Raw genomic sequence first — 20,750 nt, forward strand, 5'->3', positions numbered from 1 at the left:
TTGGGGAAAAAAAAATGATGGTTGGGCATTTTCTAATTTTCTTTCTCAAAGCTTGATATTTATTTTACTGTGTAAAAAGATTGATTTCACTAAAAATCATTTCCACATCCGACTGAGGTGAATTGATTGAGGCAAGATGAATTAAACAGGGCTGATGCGCTTAGCAGGAGCTGATCAAAATGCAGCCTTTCAATGCGCCTGCATGACAATGGGCTAGGCTCATAGAACTCCATATTTTCTCATGAGTTCCCTGTTGTGTTCTGTAGAATCAATTAGAGGTTAAGATGGAACTGCTAAAAGACACATTCATGTAACAAAAGCACCGCGGTACCTTGGCATGCAACCTTAGAGTGAGCTGCCAAACAATGTCAAGGTAAAGATAATGAACTAATTTAATAAGTCAGTCAATGAAGAGATAGTATCTAAGAAAGTCCTAGCAGGCCACATTATTTCACTGTGCTTTATTTCTCAGATACAAGAGAAGGCTTCATTAAGGAATCTTCAGCTCTATAGGCTGTAATTCTCCTTTATGACTGGTATGAGCGCAGTAAAAGCTCCCTGAGGACAGCTGCTTTCTCCAATCCTCTGAAATACTAGAGGTAAACAGTCTAAGGGATGATCAGAAAGGCTATGGTACTAATTCTAGAACTTGATCCCATGGCAAGAATTCACACACACAATTTTTATTTACTAGCTGTGAGAGGCAACCCTGTTCTCAACGCTCTCACAGACTGATCTGATCATTTCTGTGCATTGCACTGGTCAGCAGACATTTGCTGTCACCCTTGCTTGTCCATCACTCCATGAACTGTCTGGGTAGGAAGCCAGGAAGGTGGATAACTTTGTCTCTTTTCAACTGATAGAACTCTATTAGAAAATTAGTCTATGCTTCTGTAGTGTCCTGGCACCTGCTCTGCTTGGCTGTTGCTTTTTGGTTTGTACAGGCCTTCAAACAGTCTCCGCAGACCAACAAAGTGAGGTGGTTCTTTGTGTGTTGAACAGCAGATATAAAGACCTCCTTGTCTTTGGATTCACAAGCTTACGTGGCTTAGAAGGAGATAGAAGAAATACTTGGGTGGAACACTCACCGATGCTATCAGATAAATCACATCAGCTTCAAGCATCTCTAAAGCTGCAAATAGCTGGAGGTGGGAAGAGTGCTCAGAAGAAGATTTACATCCCTGTCCTATACTTGCTCTCCCTGGCTATTTGTGTTAGACCACTTGTTTTGTTTGGGTGTTTGTTTGTTTTTCCAGGTCAGAACTGCCAGAAGTTATGCAGTGCGGTTCCCTGCAGTTCACTGAATTGCAGAGGTTGGCTAAGAGAGAGAGAGCAAGGCTTAGACCTACCTTGGGAAAACTAATCAGTGGCTTACTGTGAACTTAGCAAACTTCATTGTTTTCATCTGACTGCTTATGACAGGACGTAGAGCCAAAGCTGTAGGATGTGATGCTCAGCTATTTTAAATGACTATGGGTTAGCTGAGATCTTTGAAAAGCAGGCTTAGTAATTCTGACATGAAAAACATGTTGTTAATTCACCAAGGATGCTTCCATCAGATTGTTTCGAATGTAAATGTTACGTTTCTTTTTTTATCTGAAAGCAAAATTCTTCCACATTTAGAATAAAAAACTGTAATTCATATTCTGCAAAAACACAAGTTAATATTTTCCTCAGCTGAGGTACACGAAATCATATCTCTTGGCAGGTGCTCTGGAACTGGCTCATGTCAGCCTTAAACCACAAACATTTCTTGTCATTACTGGGCAGTTCAGATGACAAAGCTGTTCCTGCAAATCAGTATTTAATGGGCCTGAAAATAAGAACAGAGCAGCAGGGAACTGCAAAATGTTATCTCAAAAGCACTTGCCTCACCCCTAAATTAAATCCAAAGTCAACTGTTCCCACGGACAGAAAGGAGGGCAGAGAACATTGTTTGTCACTGCAAATGAGTTGCATGCCACACCTCAGATGTCACAGCACCCTTTTCCATAATGTCTTTTCATTTCAGTAATGCCTCAAGCAACTAAAATTAAAGCTGAATAACTTGAACAAGGAGGAGCTTAATCTTACGTATATTTAGAGAGTCATGCTTATTTATATAACAATTGTTCCTCAGAAACTTTTCAGCCCAGTTACTGCTGGAGTTGTAATTTTACAAAAACTCTGTATCCAAATCTTTGTTAAGCCAGAAAGACTACTTAAGATGTAAGTACTGGAATCATTGGCCACATTTTCCAAGCTACAATTTAACAGTGTATTGAATTGCTTAATATTAATTGCTTAATAATAATTGCAGAATGGACCCTGAAATCATTAGCGATGCTCATACTGTATGTCACTTAGCCATTCTGCTCAAGAATCCCTTTCTCATGGCAGAGTTGGTGAAACATACATCACTCAAAGCACAAAGAATACAGGCTGTGCTCTGCTTTATGTCAGATGATTTCATCAGCTTTTGGAGAAGGACCTTGAATAAGGATGTTGGCAGATACAAGTCCTTTTGGTGTGATTTAAAACTGCAATATATTAATTTTTAATTGTAGGGAAATGTACATCGTACGTGGGGCACTGGAAATGTGCAAGAAAAGAGATGATCTTTTGGAGGCTCTAAAAGCACTGTCACCATCCTTTCACAATGGAGGAAAGGTAAGGGATTCAGACAGCTTCAAATCCTTTCGAGTTCCTGCACAACCTAATATAATCCTAACATTACTCCTGCATATAACAATATGGAAAGCTTTGTCGAGCTGCACAGTCATCACATAAAGCTTTACACTCCCTCATGCTGGAGCCAAAGGTACAAACTGGTCACTTGAGTTTCTGGTTGGTTTATTGGCTGGTTCCAGTTCAGCCTTTGATGTATCATTGAATTATTATTATTATCTTCTCTGACAGAGCTTAGAATTGCCTGTGTGAGATTTTTACGGTACTCAATGAACTGCAGTTCAATAAAAGTCAGTCCTTTAAAACCACATATGGTTAAAATAAGCATTTTTGCTAGCATTTTTTTTTTCTTGCTCACATGTTTCATGTCGAGAAGAGATAAAGCCAGTGCTATAAAATTCTGTGTGCTGCAGCTAATGCTAAGCTCTGTTTGTCCATGAGGAACTTGAAAGAATCAACAGAATATTATTAGCTTCATCTAATCAGATCAAAGTATCATCTGTTATGCTCATCAACAACAGTAGTCCAGGAGGAAGCATTTGCCCCCAGGCTTTATTAAAATTGTGTGGGTTGTGTGGGGTTTGTTTAAGGCTTTTTTTTTAAACTCATCTAATGAAAGAACAAGGAAGCAAACATTTGAAGATGAACAACGGAAAGCAAATGTTCATTCAGAGGAGATACTAAAATAATGCCTAAACCAACTTAAAAAAAAAATTTAACCATGTCATAAATTTTTTTCCAGTGTTAGAATTTTCCATTGTTGGAAGTTCAAAATATTCTTGGAAAGCAGTCATCCTATCTGTGATCTCAGAGAAGTCTGTTTCAACAGTAATAAAATATTTGCCTATAAGACAGAGATTTCATGTGATTGTTCAGACAATCCCAGGCACCTGAAGTGTTCAAATGAATACAACATGAGGATTAGGTCTAAACTTGTAGGTTAAAAAGGGCTAGGGCAAAATTTTGGCACAGACAACTAGCAGTCTTCCTGGAATGGCCCTGGAATTAGCACTGGCCGGGGACCTGCCTGGACAAGTGCTGGCAGATTGGAGACAGCCAACCTGCTCTGAAGGCCAGGCAGGTTTAATAATGTAGGCCTGAACAGGCAGTGATAATTGCACTCAGGGTTAGAGAATTGACCCTGGCAGTGTCTAATTTGCTGATAACAAACATAACCAAAGTGCCACCCAAAAATTCTCAACACTTTCTGCATGGCCATTACCACACTGCTTTCAAACAAGGACACAATTGTGAGAAGTTGAAATGCATATTGTTGCTCTATAAAACCACAGCAGAAATGCAAAGCCCTGGTGTTTTTTTTTGAGAGGGGGACAAGCAAATGAGAAGTACTCAGACAGATGGTACAGTCAGATGGAATGAATTCCTGAGGAGGATCTCAGCAGAGAGAAGGGGAACAGTGAGCATGGCAAAAACACGGGAATAGCAGCTGCCATAGATGCTCCTACAAAGTAAAACAAGCTGAGCAAATCGCCTGAGGAGCATGCCCTCTGCCACATCCAGAGGGGACTACTGAGAATGCTGCTTTGCAGGGAAGCGTGGTGCCACACAGATGGGAGGTGTAGGGCAGCTGCTGGAGAGGGAATGAAGACCATTTCAAAAGCTCACAGATGGAGTCAGCCACAGTATATGTTGAGACCCAGAGGATTGTCCAGCTCAGCAGGCAGCAATGAATGCCAAAGAGAGCAATGACACAGTTCAGACCACAGAGAAACATAAGCTGAGATAATGTTGATTCTGAATGAGTCAGCTGGAAATGCAGATAAATTGCTAGTAAAATCCTATTTGCAATGGCAAAGTGCCAACAGCTGATAGTCACCCTCTGTCTTCCAAAGAGCATTTCCTTCCCATGGCAAAGGTGGTAGATGATGCTTATCAAAAGCAAGGAGATCCCAGCTAACAGGAACACAGTGTTATACAATGGCTTGTCACAGTGCTATTCCTCCCCACTCTCTCCCTTCCCAGATGCAAGAGTAATCACGGTGTCCATACATTTTTCCCCGCTGTACCACAGGGTGCTGAGGAAAAATGGCTGAAACAGGAAGAAGATCCATGACCTCAGCTTTTGCACTGTGGTATCAAATGAAGAAGTAAAGGTGGGAAGGGCATGGCTTAACCCTGCAGCCCTGAGATGAGGGTGTTTGCTGGGAATGGGGTATGTGTAGGGCAGCTGCAGCAGGTGAGATGTGAGGAACTGAGACAGCATGAGTGTACATAGACCACTTTGACAATTTAGCTACCAATCCCTGTCATGGGATCTTAGTGAAATACTTTTCAGTGACCTTAGTGAAATACTTTTTTCCATGGCTCTTGGCCTGGCCTAATTTTCTCAGGGATGGCAAAAGTCAGATTTCTGCTGCTGAGCAGTTTCTCAGCTGAACTTCAGTAGATTTATCTGGTTAAAACTCTTCAGCAAAATGGTTACGAGATTGCTTTCATGGGCAAACAGTCTTTTTTTTTTTTTCCCCTCATTCTTGGAAATACTTGAAGCATTCTAGTTGGAACTTCCAAAAACAATTCAGACTCAGCCAGAAGTCCAGCTTGAACAACTGAAGTCTGGCAAAGCTGTAAGCAACTGCATTTCATACAATATTCAATTTTTAAAAGGAAAAACTGTCAGACAAACTAACTGCAGAGCAAGCTGATAACAAGACTTATCTGTCTTCTCTTCTATGCTGCTATGCTACATTAGCAAGTCAACTGTCACAACTGGCTTTCAAAGTAGCATAACATTTGCTCACATTCTAACTTCCAGTTTTCATCTATTGCTACTTCACAGTTGATAGGCTATATTTGTTATCATGATATCAAAGCATGATAACAGAAATCTTTTAAATGCATCTCTTCGCAGAGTTTCAGATTATTTTCTAGGTCAGAGAAATCTGTGTAAGCCACACAAAGATTTGGATGGAACATTCTTGTTTTTCCCAGTTTTCCCATGACTTTAAGAACTCGAAAAGAAAAATTAAGAGAAAGTATCTGAAGCAATTGACTTTTATCAACTAGTTCTCTTGCTACAAATAAAAAGGTGAGACTGAGAACATACCTGTGTTCATAAGACTTATCAACAAATCCATCCCATTCCTTTTGTGTTAAAAAAATCTCACCTATTTTAAAAGATGCTAAAAATAAAGGCATAGTTTTTATTGCTATAATTCAAATATTCATTAAATTTTTGTTTGTATAGAAAACATCAGAAGTAGTAGCCATTCTCACGTTCACTGCTGTATTCTCTGCAGATTTCAGTTTCTTAGAGAGGACATGAAAAAAGAGATTTGGAGATTGGTGAGCATACACAGTACCTTCTCAAAGATGCCCTTAGAAATGTCTTAAGTATTCCCTATAACAATTTAAGCCAAGCTTACTAAGTTTTATCCTTTATTTGATCTGCAAATGACCAATTCTGGCAACACTCTGAAAATATATTAAAAACTATGTAACATCTGCAATTCGTGTGTTTCTGACTGTAATGCACTATGGCAGTATTTTTAAGACGAACCTGACACTCTGCCAGACTTCTCTGCGATGTCCTTGGGAATTCTGACCTATTACACAAGAATGAAGTTTTGATGCAAGCTGTTTAAGGCAATATTTCTTTCCATAAAGAAACAGTTTTGATTCTATGCCTTGCGTAGATGCAACACTACTCTTCAGTTAGAGTCCAGAAGATTCTGCTGCACTGGCAGAACTGCATAATAGGACACATCTGCCACCTTTGAGAAGCCTATGGAAAAAATAATTGCACCAAAGAAAGAGATTTATCATCAACCAAAAGTAAAATACATAAAATACTTACACTAGGTATTTCTTAGAACTGTCAGTGTCTACATAATCTAATAACTTCACTCACAGAAGCTCAAACACAAGAAATCTAGGTTTTTTTTTCCTCGTATTTGCACTGGTAGATGTATTTATTTATTTATCAGTAATAGCTTTGTACTTAACTATTTATATATATGAAGAGAAATGGGATTACAACATCAATCCCCAAATTTTCCAGCACTGAGTCAGTTCTCATGGCCTAGAGAAAAGTAGAGAATTCCTACTACCAGTAGAGGAAGTAGACAGCCTAGTTGGACCCGCAGCTGTAATGATGCTGAGTGATATCTTCTAATAAACAATTCATTCCACCTAAAAGGACAGTTTTGATTAATCTGAAGTAGATTTGGGTCAAATTCAGTGTACAGTTTCATATATGAGAATAAGCTGTAGGAACTTTGCTATTTTGGCTTTATTTTTTTCCCATACTAAAGTCAAAAGATGCCAGAGGTAATATGAGAGTGAGGCAGAAATCTAAAAAAATTTTTTCTTTGATATCTTTTTTCACTAGCCTTTCAAGTCCAAATACGGTTTAAAGTTCTTACTGTATGGTGAAAAAATGGTTGAAATTGCCTATATGATTCAAAACAGGTATTTTTACATGACTATGTATTAGGTGGAGGTAGAAACAAAAATTCTAAGACTTTGCATTTAACTTTAAGTCACCTCAAGCTCCTCCAAGAATGGGGCATCCACCACCTTTTTGGGCAACCTGTTCCAATGCTTTACTACCAATATTATAAATATGGTAAATATTATATCCAATCTAAACCTCTTTTCTTATAGTTTGAAACATTTCCCCTGTCCTATAATAACATATCTTGCTAAAAGGTCTGGACCCCTCTTTCTTACCCCTCCATTTAGATACTGAAAGGCTACTCTTATTTCTCCCCAGAGCCTTCTCTTCTCCAGGCTGAACAGCCCCAGGTCTCTCAACCTGTCCTTGTAGGAGAGTGTTCCATTCTTTTTGTTATTTTTGTGGCCCTCCTCCACCAGGTCCATGTCTCTCCTATACTGAGGACTCCACATCTGGACGCAATACTTCAGGTGAGGCCTTATTAGTGCAGAGTAAAGGGGCAAGATCACTTCCTCCAACCTGATGGCCATGCTTCTTTTGATGCAACCCAAGATGCAGATGATTTTTTCATAGTTCTTTCTGTTCTTTAAATTTTGCTAGAAGTGCCCCATAGGAAAAACAGTATTTTGCAGTCTGCTAAAATATTTAATCCAAAAAAAAAAAAACTGCACTTCATTGTAAATCCCGAAAAAAATATAGCATTTACTTGGTTTTATTTTAGGTTCAGTTAACTATCAAAAAAATACAGATATGTGCACTGCTTTAATCAGAATTAAATTTCTTGGTAGTCCTTTGAAGGACTAACTGAGCAATGTCTCCCTCCTACAGTTATTTTTGTGGCTGACTGCTTCTCAAACCTACCCTCTACTTAGTTCTTCCCCTCTCTTACATTTTTGGAGGTTGAGGGGCAGAACTTGGAGCTCTGGAACAACTAGAAAAAAAGAACATTTCAACATTTATATCTGGGACGAGAAGTGTTATATTTGTGAAAATTCTCTCTTGTGTGCGAATCAGTCCGCTATCACTGAGTGACAGAATAGCACACTTCTGTGAACCAAGGAATCAAAGCTATATTTATTAACCATGGTAACAAGTACAACTACTACTACCGCAAAGCATACAAGGTAACAACTATTGTAATGGTAACAAGTAGCAACTGACAGATCACGTAGCTATATATATTATTTTTTATTCACAGATTCAAAAGCATATATATTTACTTAGAGTGTGGGAGGGGATAAGAAGCAAGGGAAAGAAGAGGAGCTGTCGTTGCGCCATTAGCAATTGCTGCATGGCTCACAGCCCAGAACATAGTCCAGAACATGACATGACTGCAGCCATGGTGGGCTCCTGCCCACCACCCTTGCTCTGGCTGGAGCTGCCTTGAGGCTGGGAAATCCTCTGGCACTTTGACTATGTCAACTCTCCCTTGGCTAGCAAATACTCCTCTAGTATTTCATAAAACTCGCAACTGCAGTCTTTTAGAGACTAGCTGCATCAATTACTTTATTCCTGTATCCCCTTCTCACTGACCCCACTCATGTTCTCTGGTGTTTGCACTTTGCTCCGTGAAACTAATTTTTTAATGTGTATGTGGTTCATTACGAATAACCAGTATGACTAATTTCATAGTTACACAGTTGTGCTGTGATGCAGGTAAAGCCACGAGGAAGCCAGAATTTTCAGCCTAAGTAAGGGAGCCTTACAGGGTTGATGTTGGGGTGAACTGAAATGCTATCTGTCAGCTGTAGCTGTCAGCAAAAATATTAAAGAAAGAGCAGCTGCATCACACCCTGAGCCGGGGAGTGGAGCAATCATTGCTCCAAATAGATTTTAGAGTCAGATGGATTTTTCTTTTAATGAACCCTGTTAATAGTCATGAACTGTTTATTTTCAAACCTCACTTGAGCCAATTGTTAATACTACTGCTTTTAAAATGTCCAAAACAGCAACAACAAAAAAGCTTGAAATGCAAGCAAAGAAGAGGTATTTAGAAAGGGACTTACTGAAAGATACGTTAATATACAATTTGTCATAATTATTCTCAGCTTCTGTATCCATAAATTTGCCCCCACTGTTTTGGAGTGTAAGTGCTGATATGGCAATAATACTGATACAGCAATAGAAAAATTACAGCCATACCTCTCTGTTGGAAGAAAAATTCTTACTGTAGCTTCTGTAGCATTTTTTTTTCTTCCTTTTCAGAACACTTCATTAATAAGATACTTAGCCATCCTAGAAATATTTATTGAAAAATAACAACTTGCTGTCTTTTCGGGTAGGGATTAAAGAAAATAATAAGATACAGCTTCTTCTGGATCTTGAATTCCAAGATAAATGTAATAATGCTTGTGGCAGAGTGTTATTGTTTACTGTTTGGAAAAACTTATGCAATAACATAATACTGTTCTGATTTTTGAGCTGCTGCAATGAAATACAACCAGACAGGGTATACTGCCATGAGTCAGGAAATCTGGATGTTCCTGGACAGAGGCCAAGGGAGCTTAGACACATCAGAAATGTGATGCATATGCATCCTCTGAGGGAGACACACAGAGTTGTTTTGAGCATCTTAAGCTTCCTGATTCAAGCAGCAACCAAATGACCACCTTGAAACAAAATTACTGGCTATTTTCAGATTCCTTTGTTTTAACATCAGGAAAGCAAAAATGAAGTAGGCTTTCCAGGGGAGCTTAGAGATTAGCTATTAGGCTCATACTTGAGACACAGGTCCAAGCCCTCAAGGTTTTACTTTGTTCTTTCACTATTATGAAGAAAACAAAAGCAAACAAATAAAAAAATCTCACCAACAACACACACAAAGACCAAGCCAAAAAAAAACACAAATTCCAAAAAATCCTTGAAATGCATAGTTTACTATGAGACTTAAAATTTCAAACTCATTGCCTGCTAAATGCTCTAGGATCTTCTTGTAAGAGTATGGATAAGAAGTTCCCCTCAGCACAACTCTAAATCATTTGCTGAAACTCTGCCGCATTTCAGTGCAGTGCTATGGCATGCATACAACCTCCTAGCACTTTTAGAGAGTTTAGAATGTTAGCATGGGCTCTTATTTTTCAAGGGAAAATAACTGGTTCCCTGAATCAACCTGGGGATCACATAAATAGGTAGTGTTGGCTTTGTTTCCTTTACACTCCCCATTTCTGTAGGGAAATATAACCAACACAGACTTTTCACTATTCCTACCATTTCTCAGTAGCTGTTTTCCTCCTCTTCCCTCAGTCCTTCCCCATGTCTCATCACAAGGAGGACTACAGCTTTCACTGCTTCCCTACATGTCCTTTCATACATGTGGGTTGCCTTTTGGACTTACTTGCTTTGCACTTCTTATTTCTGTCAGAGGATGTTCTCACAATAAAGAACTGGTCTTCTCTTCATAAAATCCCCAGAAAGTCAATTTATTGCCCAATTCTCTCTGTCCACAGGAAGGCTCTGAAGTAAACAAATAACCTTCAGATCTCCTGCATTGCTCAGGACTAGATTTGGGCCCATTATTACGGTTATCACTGCTTTCAAACTCAAGCAGGGCATATGACATGGATGGCTTGGGCTTCTCTGTGCTGTGCTTAAGCAGCTGTGCCTGCAAACCTTGGCCAGTCTTTTATATGCTGTGGCAAATACATGAGTGCTGGACTCCTTCCTGCTGCCAGCCTCACTGACTCCCCTGTGTAATGGTATCACTAGTCATGCACATTTAAGATCTCGAGTTAAGCTTGAGAAGTCATGGGTTCAAGAGATTTTAAAATAATACATCATGGAGTCATGTTGGTGGCCTTTTGGTGTCAGATTATCTAGAGTTTGTAACATTCAAATCTTGAAGCTCTGATGGCTGTACTTTTTCGTGTTTTTTTGTTTGTTTGTTCGTTCTGTTTTTAATTTTATCTGTTTTTAATCAAAGCTGACAGATATATAACGGCAACATAACTCCTAGAGTAAGTCCTTAATGAAATGCCAGTTGCTGAGAGAGCCATCTGAGATGCTGCTTAACCAACTGGGCTGGCCTGAAAACTCAAGCTGCCCACTGGTCCTGTAGGTGTCAGGCAGCATTGCTGGCTCTCTCCTACTCCAGTCAGTGCAAAAGGTTGGTGAGCATCCCTTCAGCCCCATGGCCGCTATGGGATGCCCTACTCCCAGCTGATCCGGGACACCAAAATGGCAGCTTGTCTTTCCCCATCTGCCTTCCCTCAAGGGCCTTTTCCTTCCATACAGTTTTTTTCCCTCCGCATCTTCAAAAAAACAAATAGGTCCCTACCAGTACCACTAGAAATCATGGGAATTTCTGTTACCTTTAACTCTGTAGCATTTTTTAGCAAAATAACAACATTCCCAGAGCTAACACCACTTTCTTTGCCCTGCGTGCAACTGCACCTGAATCTCTACATATTTTCACTAGTTTGGTTCCTATTTTGGCATACTTTTGTTCTCGTAGCTTTCTAGTCACAACTCTAGTCCTCCTTTTTCTGCTGTGTATAACTAATTTCTTGCCACCCACAACTCAGGGCACAGCTAAGCTCCTCTCTGGAAAGCTCCTCTAAAAATACATATTCTTGTCACTCAGATAAATTCAACTGCTATTCCTACTTCTCCTAGTAGAATCTGGTTTCCAAGGAAGGCTATTTAAATCTCCTTATTCAAAGCTGTTGACATGATGTTCAACGCTGCAACATCTCAGGGTGTCAAAGTCACTGCTATATTTATCCTTGTAACATCCCAGGTGTTATTAAGAGTGTAGAAGTAAATAACTTGCCAGGAGTCATACAAGGAGCCACTGATATGAAAGTTAGACATTTAAACAACCTCCCACTGTCCATCGTGTAGCACCTGACATTTTACAGTAGAAGTATCTGAAAAGGATAAAAAACAACATTCAAACACAGTATGAATATTTTGGCAAGGAAACCTGAAATTAGCAAAGCATTTCTCATTAATAAGTAATCTATCAGATGTCATGTCACTCTTACAGTCTATTCCCTGCAGTGCAATTTAGTCTTTGTTTATATAGTTAATGATGGATGTATCTAAATTAACTCTCCTTGTGTGCAGTCATGCTTGCCACATGCTTAGATACTCAATGCTGTCTTGGCATTTTTGAGCTGACAGCACTAGTCCACAGAATTGGTCCCCACTCTGCTTATTTCTTAAGAAATTATCACAAAACTTGATGTTACAATCAGGGTATTTATTGAATACTTACAGATTATTTGGTTTATCCCTGATACATTACTTCACGCATTTTCTTTGTGCTACAGGAGAAATTTATTTTTGTGTCCATACTCAGCTCTATGTATTTTTCTAGTACTTCATCAGTTGTCAAAGAACTATGGCAGTACCGGTTGCATGGCTCACAGATACGCTGAGCAGGGACTAGAAATTGGTATCACTATAGCAAATCTGCATTTCTGGAACTATGCAACATCCATTGTCACAGGAAGAAAGTGAAGAGGTCCTCCAGGGCCTTCATGTATTCTTGTTGCACATTTCTATGTACAAACAGATCAAATGCTATCCAATGCTATTTTTATGTAACTCCCCATTCTCATAAAAAGAGGTTTCAAACTAATATTGTGGTTAAGAAAATATTTTCTGAAAATGGGAAAGTCAGTTTAGTGATTTTTTTTTTCCAACCCACTGTGTGAAAAAAGAAAGAAATGCCAGTACCTTCTACTGGGATACAAGCACAATGGAGCAATAGAGATAATGAAGAAGAAAAGTTAGCTCAACCCTTCCAACAACCAGCAGCTCTCCAAGAGAAGTGCAATCACTATCCAGAGAGATACTGCTCCCTTAGCTGCTAACCGTTAAATGAGGGTAAGGAGGGGTGGGTCCAGGCTCCATCCTTTCTGGTCACTCAGGTACATTGCTTGCACCTAAGCTCCCTGGGTTAGCCATGCCTTTTCACCTGGTGTTCAGGCTATGACCTGGCAATTCCACTGCACCTATAATCTACCTTTAAAACCACTGGCCAAATGGATTCAGTGTAGGGTAGTTAAAAATGCTATTATCTGATTAACATGTGACTTAGATACCCTAGCATTTAAAACACTAAGCTTCCTGGTCTAGTGTTAAAGTACTTCTCATCTGTCCTTGCCCATTCCAGTGTTTTTCAGAGCATGGTTCCTTCTTCCTAAATCTCAGTAGCTTTCTTGCAATCCTAACTACTGCTATAGCATATGGGCAGCCTGTGTTCAAGAAGGGTAACATGCATGACCTGTGCGCGTGCAGATGATGTAAGCTCAAGTTCTTCCCTTATGAAACAAGTGTTGAGTTTGCTCTAGCCAAACACAATGGGATCTAAGACCCCTCTTCACCATCAGCATTGAAATTTCCCTTGTTTTTTTTTCTATTCATCTGTACTGATGATGGCAAACTGCTAGTTACAGTATCCAATTTTAGGAATATTACTTGCTGATTCATCCAAGAGAAACAGAATGCTCATTTTCAGTTATGAGAAATCATATATGGAAAATCTGTCTGACCATCTCTAAGCTCTGACCACCGTTTTGCCTTTGCTGTATGCTACTTCCACAAGTAAGTGCCTTTCCAGACCAAGAAGAGCCTAAGCCAGTCTCAGGTTAATCAGACTCCATCTAGGAATCCTGTTTGCCATATATGCATCGTGCTCTCTTCCTATTTTGGACATAATTAGAAATAGATGTTCAGTAAGAAAAGTGAACTCAGTAGTTGAAGGCAGTCTCCAGGATTTCCTTCCTAAGTGTTTTCTGCCATTATTTGCTTATTCTCTACTATATCTATACCGCTATTTCAATTGGGTGAAATGGAAACATAAAACTAGAATATAATTTTTTGTAGAAAGATAGCATCTGAATGGAATAATTCAAAATATTTGGTTCCAAACAGAATGTGTCATGGATGAGAAAACTGCTTTTCAAAAGCTGTTGTAAGCTAGGATAGCAAATTAAAAACAACATTGTTGGTTCTTATTATTTTAGGACATAACAGCAAACACTAAAAATTAAGTCCCAATATTAATTCATTTGCAGTTTTCAAATTGTTGACCAAAGGACTGTGGCTTATGTTATTTCTAACCATGTTTTATTGCAGCATATGGATGGAATACACTGATTATCATCACCAGCAAAATATTCCTCAGCTAGACACATTCAGAACTTTCTGAGCCAAATAGGATGTAAGACATTAAAGTACTTAACATAATTAAAAATAATCAAAGACTTGAGCAAACTGATCAAACTGCAGTTAGTCCCACTTTGAGTGAGACTAAACAGCTTCTGGTGGTTCCTTACATCTAAATTCTGGTGCTGGAATTCCATGGCAGCTTCCTTTCTGAGGATGCTCAACTATGACTCTGCCTTTTGCTATTTGCAATGCGATATCTTTTGTGACTTGGATTCCAGTTTTTGGCTTCTGCCACTCAAAGCAAGAGTGGTTCTCATTGCCAGCTGCCTTACAATATGCAGTTCCTCTGGCACTCAGAAGCTATGTTGCCACGTGTGTCCCGCTGCACAGAAGGGACGTCTTGTCCTGTGCTGTTTCACATGCTTGAGGACATCTAGCATGGCATGATTCCCTTCCTTCTGCCTACTGCCCAGTGTCAAAAATCACAACGTTAATTTTTCTTTAAAGAATTTTACCAGACTGAAGAATTGAAATCCTTATCCACTGAAATACAATTCAAGATTCTGTTATTAAATAAGTCCTCGTGAAAGAATGAAAGAAGGAAAATTAAGACATGGCAGAAAATTTACAGTATTGTTTACCTTAAAATGTAGATCCAGTAAGGGTTTTTGCTCCCCTTTCATGTACGTTCTTGCAAATGGTTTTTAAATGAGTATTTTTTCAAGAATCTGAATTATGTATTTTAAAAGCAAGAATGTCCTTTGAGTCACATAACCAGACAGGATATTCATAAAACCTCATACTATCTACTATGTTCACAAATTTGAACTTGAGGATAAATTGCGTATGTTTTCTTTAGTGTGTATTTGTTGTCACAGTAACTGCAATTTTCCTAATAAATGGAAATTGCATCGTTTCCTTAAGTATTTAGGTTATTGCACTGAAATAGCATCATGAACTCACCGCCACTTCTCTTTCCTGTTGTCAGGCTGGATCTCATTTAGTTACAGGAACAGGCACTAAAACAGGTTAGTTTAGACGTGTGATAGATATTAGTTGTTAGATATGTGTGCATTAGAAAGCTGAAGTGAGTCTGCTTAGCCCCATTACATTCTATGACTCATGCATGTGTGGGAAAGACCTTCTTTTCACAGAGATCTCTTAGATAAACAAGGCAAGTTGGCAGCAATTCGATTACACTGATGTTAAGCATCTCCTGCTTTCTGGTGCATTCATTTGGTTTGTATTTTCTGAAAAATGCAAGCAGTCTGATAAACTCTAATGAAAATTCTTGTACCAAGGACACATGACCTTTCATTTCAGTTACATTTTTTTAATGGGAGCAGCCTTAAAACCAGTTCCTAAAAATTCCTGTTCTGTTATTGCAGTAGAATCTACTTTAAAAAAAAAAAACAAAAACAGAAAAACCCACGTTTGTTAGTGAAGCTGTATCTCTTGTTATCCATGGCCATAACACACTAGCAAGATAATCTCTCCCACCTTCTCAACTTATAAGCTCCTAAATACTGTGGACTTTGAAAAGAAAATTGATTTAGCTTCCAAAATATTGGAAATTTTTGAACAGGATAAATTACAAAATATAATACTCTTTCACACCATTTCCCTCAAAAAGAAAAGCAAAGAAAGCATACCTTATTGTATTAAAGGACCATTAAAGTATATAAATCAAAGCAATCTTTACAGTATTAGAGAACTGTAAAAGCATACAAATAAAACCCAGATAGTTTTTTGCAAATCCATTGAGGCGTTTGCTCACGTTCTGAAAACCCACTGCTTTACACTGAAGGGAGTTTGTTCACATCACAGATCATTCATATTTTAATTGCAGTTTTATCATCTTTGAAATGAAACTTACTCAGATAATGTTCAGCAATCTTAGATTCACACACCCCTTGGCTTGTGTCAGCTAACAGCAACTAGATGAGTTGCCCATTTAAGGGAAAAACTACAGGCTCCAGCCTATTTCCCTGCACTTCACATGTGTTTGTCCCCCTCCTTCAGCAATTCATTCTGTAATGCCAAAAAGCATTTCTTCTCTTACATCTACTTGTGCCTTCAGGATATATGCTCTTAATGGTAGGAATTCTTTCATTCTCTGTATTTGCAAAGTGTGTAAATCATTTTGGAAGCAACCACAATCGATGCAATTTTACATATCACCTTTGAAAAAGATTTATAGTCCAGTTGAAGCACAATGAGTGTGATAGGCAAAGCCATCTTGAGTGTAAAAACAAACAAACAAAAAAAAAATACAAAAAAAAATTGTGCCAATTTGGAAAGACTCTGTTTGCATTGATTACAGTATTTGTTGTGTTACGATACTAAGAATAAAAAGTAATGTAGAAAATGCAGATTATCTGCAGAAGCTGAAAGAAGAGATTTAAAAAAATACAACACAAACAAGCCCCAAACCTCTAAGCAACTTCAAACTAGAGACAAGATTTTCACAAATCCATTAGGCATCACACAGTCTGCAATGCTAGAGACTCCCACTGCCTCTCCTGAACAGGAAATAAGAACAATTTTTCTTATCCTTTGGACACCAGTACCTCAAAGAACAATTACAGGATTGTGTTATAAGTTAGTTTGTTTCCAGTATCACTAACTTGGTACAAAAACCAACTACTAATTGAGAAGAAGAGAGGTTAAGAAATACTTATTATTTATAAAGCCAGTATCAAAATAACCTGTAATTCCAACTTCTCATCAGTTTAATGCAACAAATGATTTCTGAAATTTGCTGGTATAATGCATAAAATTAGGAAACAACTTTCAGCAGAAAAAGCTGGCAAAATGAGAGAAAAAGCGAATGAGCAAAAAAACCAGAATAAGATGACAAAACTGAAAAGTACGGGTATTTGTGCTTCTTGTAAGTGCTCAAATTTTAGCAGGTAACAGCACTATCTTGTCACATACATGTTTTTCTAGATTTCAGTTCTTATTTCAGGCTTTAAATATTAAATACTGTTGTTAAAATGGGAAATATGGATAGTTGAAGTTCCTTCTAATTTGTTTTTTTGTTTCATCTGGTGTATTCACAAACATTATAGCTCTAATCTCCAAATGGCATTTTAGATATGTAGAAGGGCAAAATCTCTGCTCCAAATTCAAATTATGTATTAAAACAGTATGGCAAGCTGCAACAGCAAGTCTTGAGAAAGGAACAAAAGAAACAGGAAATGAGAGAAAAAGTAAAATGTCTCTTGAGAAAAAAAAAATAATAATTGGATAGTAATAGAGATGATATCTTTTGTTAAATGCTCTTGAGAAAGCAGAAAATTTACTTACTAATTATTGAACACCAAGACCTGGTCATACTATACTTTAAGGAAAAAACACGACAGTAGAGTGGTGAGCTTTGAAGATGAACTTCAAGTCTCAGAAATTGGTGTTAAAAAGAACCAGACGTTCTATAAAGAGATCAAATAACTGAGGTGATGACAAATTACTCAGTTTAGATGCTGACTTTTACTGTGACTAGATTGGTTAAAAGAGGTCATAAATTGGAGTATTCTTATTATGAAGGTGAAAGAATGAGACACAGGCTGAGCTTAGAAGAGGATTCTCAATGGGAGGGAAACAGTCTTTAGCACCATGAATGGCATCATTCATTTTGCACAGCTATGGGAATATAAACAAAATCAAAATAATATAATAGGAAAAATAAATGAGTGTGCTTGTCTTCCAAGAAAATCTCTGCAAAGGAGAATATTGCCAAAACCGTAATGACTTTTTGATTTGATATAAAATTGAGCTTGGTTTCACAGTAATCATTAGTAGAATTGGCTATTCTTCAAAAATGAAGCCATCTGTTGAATAGCCACATTGCATATTCCAGAGATTTGATTGGAAAATCTCAGCGCCTCTTTGTGGACACCTGTTGAGAAGAGTAATTTTAGCCTCCTTCTCCATTTTGAAATGGAAAGGAAGACAGATGTACATAGAATCACAACTCCATGTGTTAGAATCAGAAGTTCCTATCAGAATGTTCAAAAGTCTTTTCATTTGATACAATTTTGCAGCTAATAAATTTGCTGTTAGCAGTTAAGAGCTTGGCTGATTGTAAATTGTGCAAGAAAATTAAAATTGTAAAATCATATGTTATACCGAGCAACAACTAAAAACACATTTTCCCACATTTTGTCATTTAAATGTATTCAGGAGGTCAAATTTGCCATTTCTCCATAGTTTTTATCATTTGCCAATTAATTCATTGAAAATAAGAAACAGTAACATTACTCGAAGTCAAGATTACAAGAACTGCACAAATCATATCATCTCAGCTTTATTTCTTATTGTACAGCTTTTTTTTTTTTTTATGAAAAGCAGAACTTTCTCACGATGTGTCTATATTAAAAAGTAATACCAAACTTTCCTTCTCAGATTCAGACTTGGGATACCATAGTGCTGTAGTAATTCCACAGTAATCATTATCACATTAAATCATGGCCACCAAAATGCATTCCTATTTAGTGCTTAAGTAGCGTGCCCCTGGCTTTGAAATGAAATGCAAACTATATGACTTTTGCTTTCAAGAATTTTTCTCTGTTCTAATTTATCTTATTTTTTCATAGGCAGTTACATTCCCAAACACCAAGTCAAAGTTACTTCAGAGCATTGTATTTTTATCCAATCTGTAAGCATGTCACTGCCTCAATGTGGTATTAATGTGATTTATATTGTATGCAGGCATGAACCCAGAATTATTCAGCTAAAGCAAGACCTTCTCCTGTACCTGAGGCAGCCCGAGTCCACAAACTGCGTGTCAAACTACAGACAGTCAGTACAGACTCAATCCATTCCTTTCTTAGGACAAACATATTTCAGCTGAGACAATTCCACATAAATCTGCAAACAGGGTTTTTGCAAGGGTTAAGTGCATTTTTTAAATATTTGCCTTCATAACTAAATTTGTACTACATTAATAATCCTTGCATCTTTTAAAAAATCATGGGTACTGAATGTATTTTGTTTGGAGAAAATGGCTTCAAAAGATGGGGGGAAATTCATTCTTCAATTGACCAAACAGCTTTTGTTAGTTTAGTCAAAGCAAATCATACGGAGCAATTCCTCCCTTAAATTACACGACCATTATGTGACCATAGGATATTCAAACAGATAAACAGGCTTCTATTGTGCTGTTGGGGTAAAAGATCTGAGAACTGGTTTCTTATTTATGTTCCTAAACGAAACACTTTAAGAGCAATACCCCAGCTCAAGCATACTGGGTTATAGTAAATGTAAGGTCAGTTTTTAGGAAGGTTGCATTATGCAGCTACTCAGTCAAACATAAATAAATATAAATTGATATAAATAAGTGCAAGAGGAAGAACCAAGAGCTGTTGTCACAAGGGTAGTAAGAAAGGTTCCAGGTGTGCCTGCATGCTTGGAGTTGTTAAGGAAACGAAAAGAACAAATGTCCTAGGTCACAAAGTATTCACTTAATTTAGTTGCCGAACTGCTATTTTCTCTTACTTGTCACATGCTGTCACTGCTTTTTAATAGCTGCTAAACTGTGATTGGTAAGGGGTGATATGTATTCTATTCTTAAAGCTTGGTTTGTCTTCTGTCAGCACATGAGCAGATATAAGAAAGATACAAGTCAAAATATGCACACTATTTTCATATTACTACTAGCTACTTGATTCTGCTTGCTGTAAGAACAGTGAAAGTTATTTGAGCAAAGTTTTTCTGTGACAAAAGCATAAAAGTAAACATCCAAAATGTTTATTCCAGCTTCTACCAACTGAAGTTTCCAAATCATGCAGAAGATTGACCATAGAAGGAAGCAGACAATAATCACTAGGGAAAAAAAAAAAAACAACTTGTAAAAAGAATGCCTCGGAATGGTTAGTTCAGTCTTACCTGTCAGCAGGAACTTAGGATATATCCTTTGCACTGCAAGATTGCAGTAGCTTGTCCCACAGCAGTAGCCTGATCCAGCCCAAGAGAACACAAAGACAGGAACTTTTCCCACTTTTCTGGGTCTACCAGCAGCTGAAGTAATGAAGGAAGCAGGGCAGAGTACTAAGGACCGGAGTTGCTTCAGCAGAAATCCCAGGCAGAAGAAGTAGGAGGTATACTCTGTCTGTGTCTCACCCAGACTTTTGTTTAAAAGTTTTTTCAACTGTTGCTAGGTGGTGTTAGGCTTTGGCAGTTTAGTTCTCAGATTGTATTTCCCCTCTTCTGGTCTCTTCACACAGTGTTACAGCAATGACTTTGTTGAGCTCAGCTCGCTTGTGCTATATTTAACCAGTGTTCTCAGCAAGTCAAGCCTGTCAACAGCTGAGAAGTTTGGAGCAGGCTTTACTGAGTTCCTCAGCTGCTGAATTATCAGTGGATGTAGCACTACACAGCCCAGCTACTACTACATTCACTGAAAGATTGTGGGGAAACTGTCAAATCCTTTTATGGACTTCCAGTGACTTCATGGGGGTAATTACTATTTAAAGCACTAAGTACAAGATGTGTATTTAGGCATGTATTTTAGACTGGTAGAGAAAGAATACTTGTGTTCACAGCAGATGAGTTC

General features: G+C 38.1%; 1 protein-coding gene across 5 annotated transcripts in view; it reads right to left on the bottom strand.

Annotated features, from left to right (window-relative positions):
• FILIP1 (filamin A interacting protein 1) overlaps positions 1 to 20,545 on the bottom strand; it is a 105,817-nt gene extending 85,272 nt beyond the window's left edge. For 3 of the 5 annotated variants that reach the window (XM_052678905.1, XM_052678888.1, XM_052678897.1), the window contains exon 1: positions 20,084 to 20,545. The gene's annotated coding sequence lies outside the window, so the exon portion shown is untranslated. The remainder of the gene's footprint in view (positions 1 to 20,083) is intronic. The other 2 variants (XM_052678924.1, XM_052678914.1) reach the window with 1 other exon arrangement.
• Positions 20,546 to 20,750: the final 205 nt, after the last annotated feature.

Source organism: Tympanuchus pallidicinctus, unplaced genomic scaffold, assembly GCF_026119805.1.
Source record: "Tympanuchus pallidicinctus isolate F22 unplaced genomic scaffold, pur_lepc_1.0 scaffold1, whole genome shotgun sequence".
In the NCBI taxonomy this organism is placed as follows: domain Eukaryota; kingdom Metazoa; phylum Chordata; class Aves; order Galliformes; family Phasianidae; genus Tympanuchus; species Tympanuchus pallidicinctus.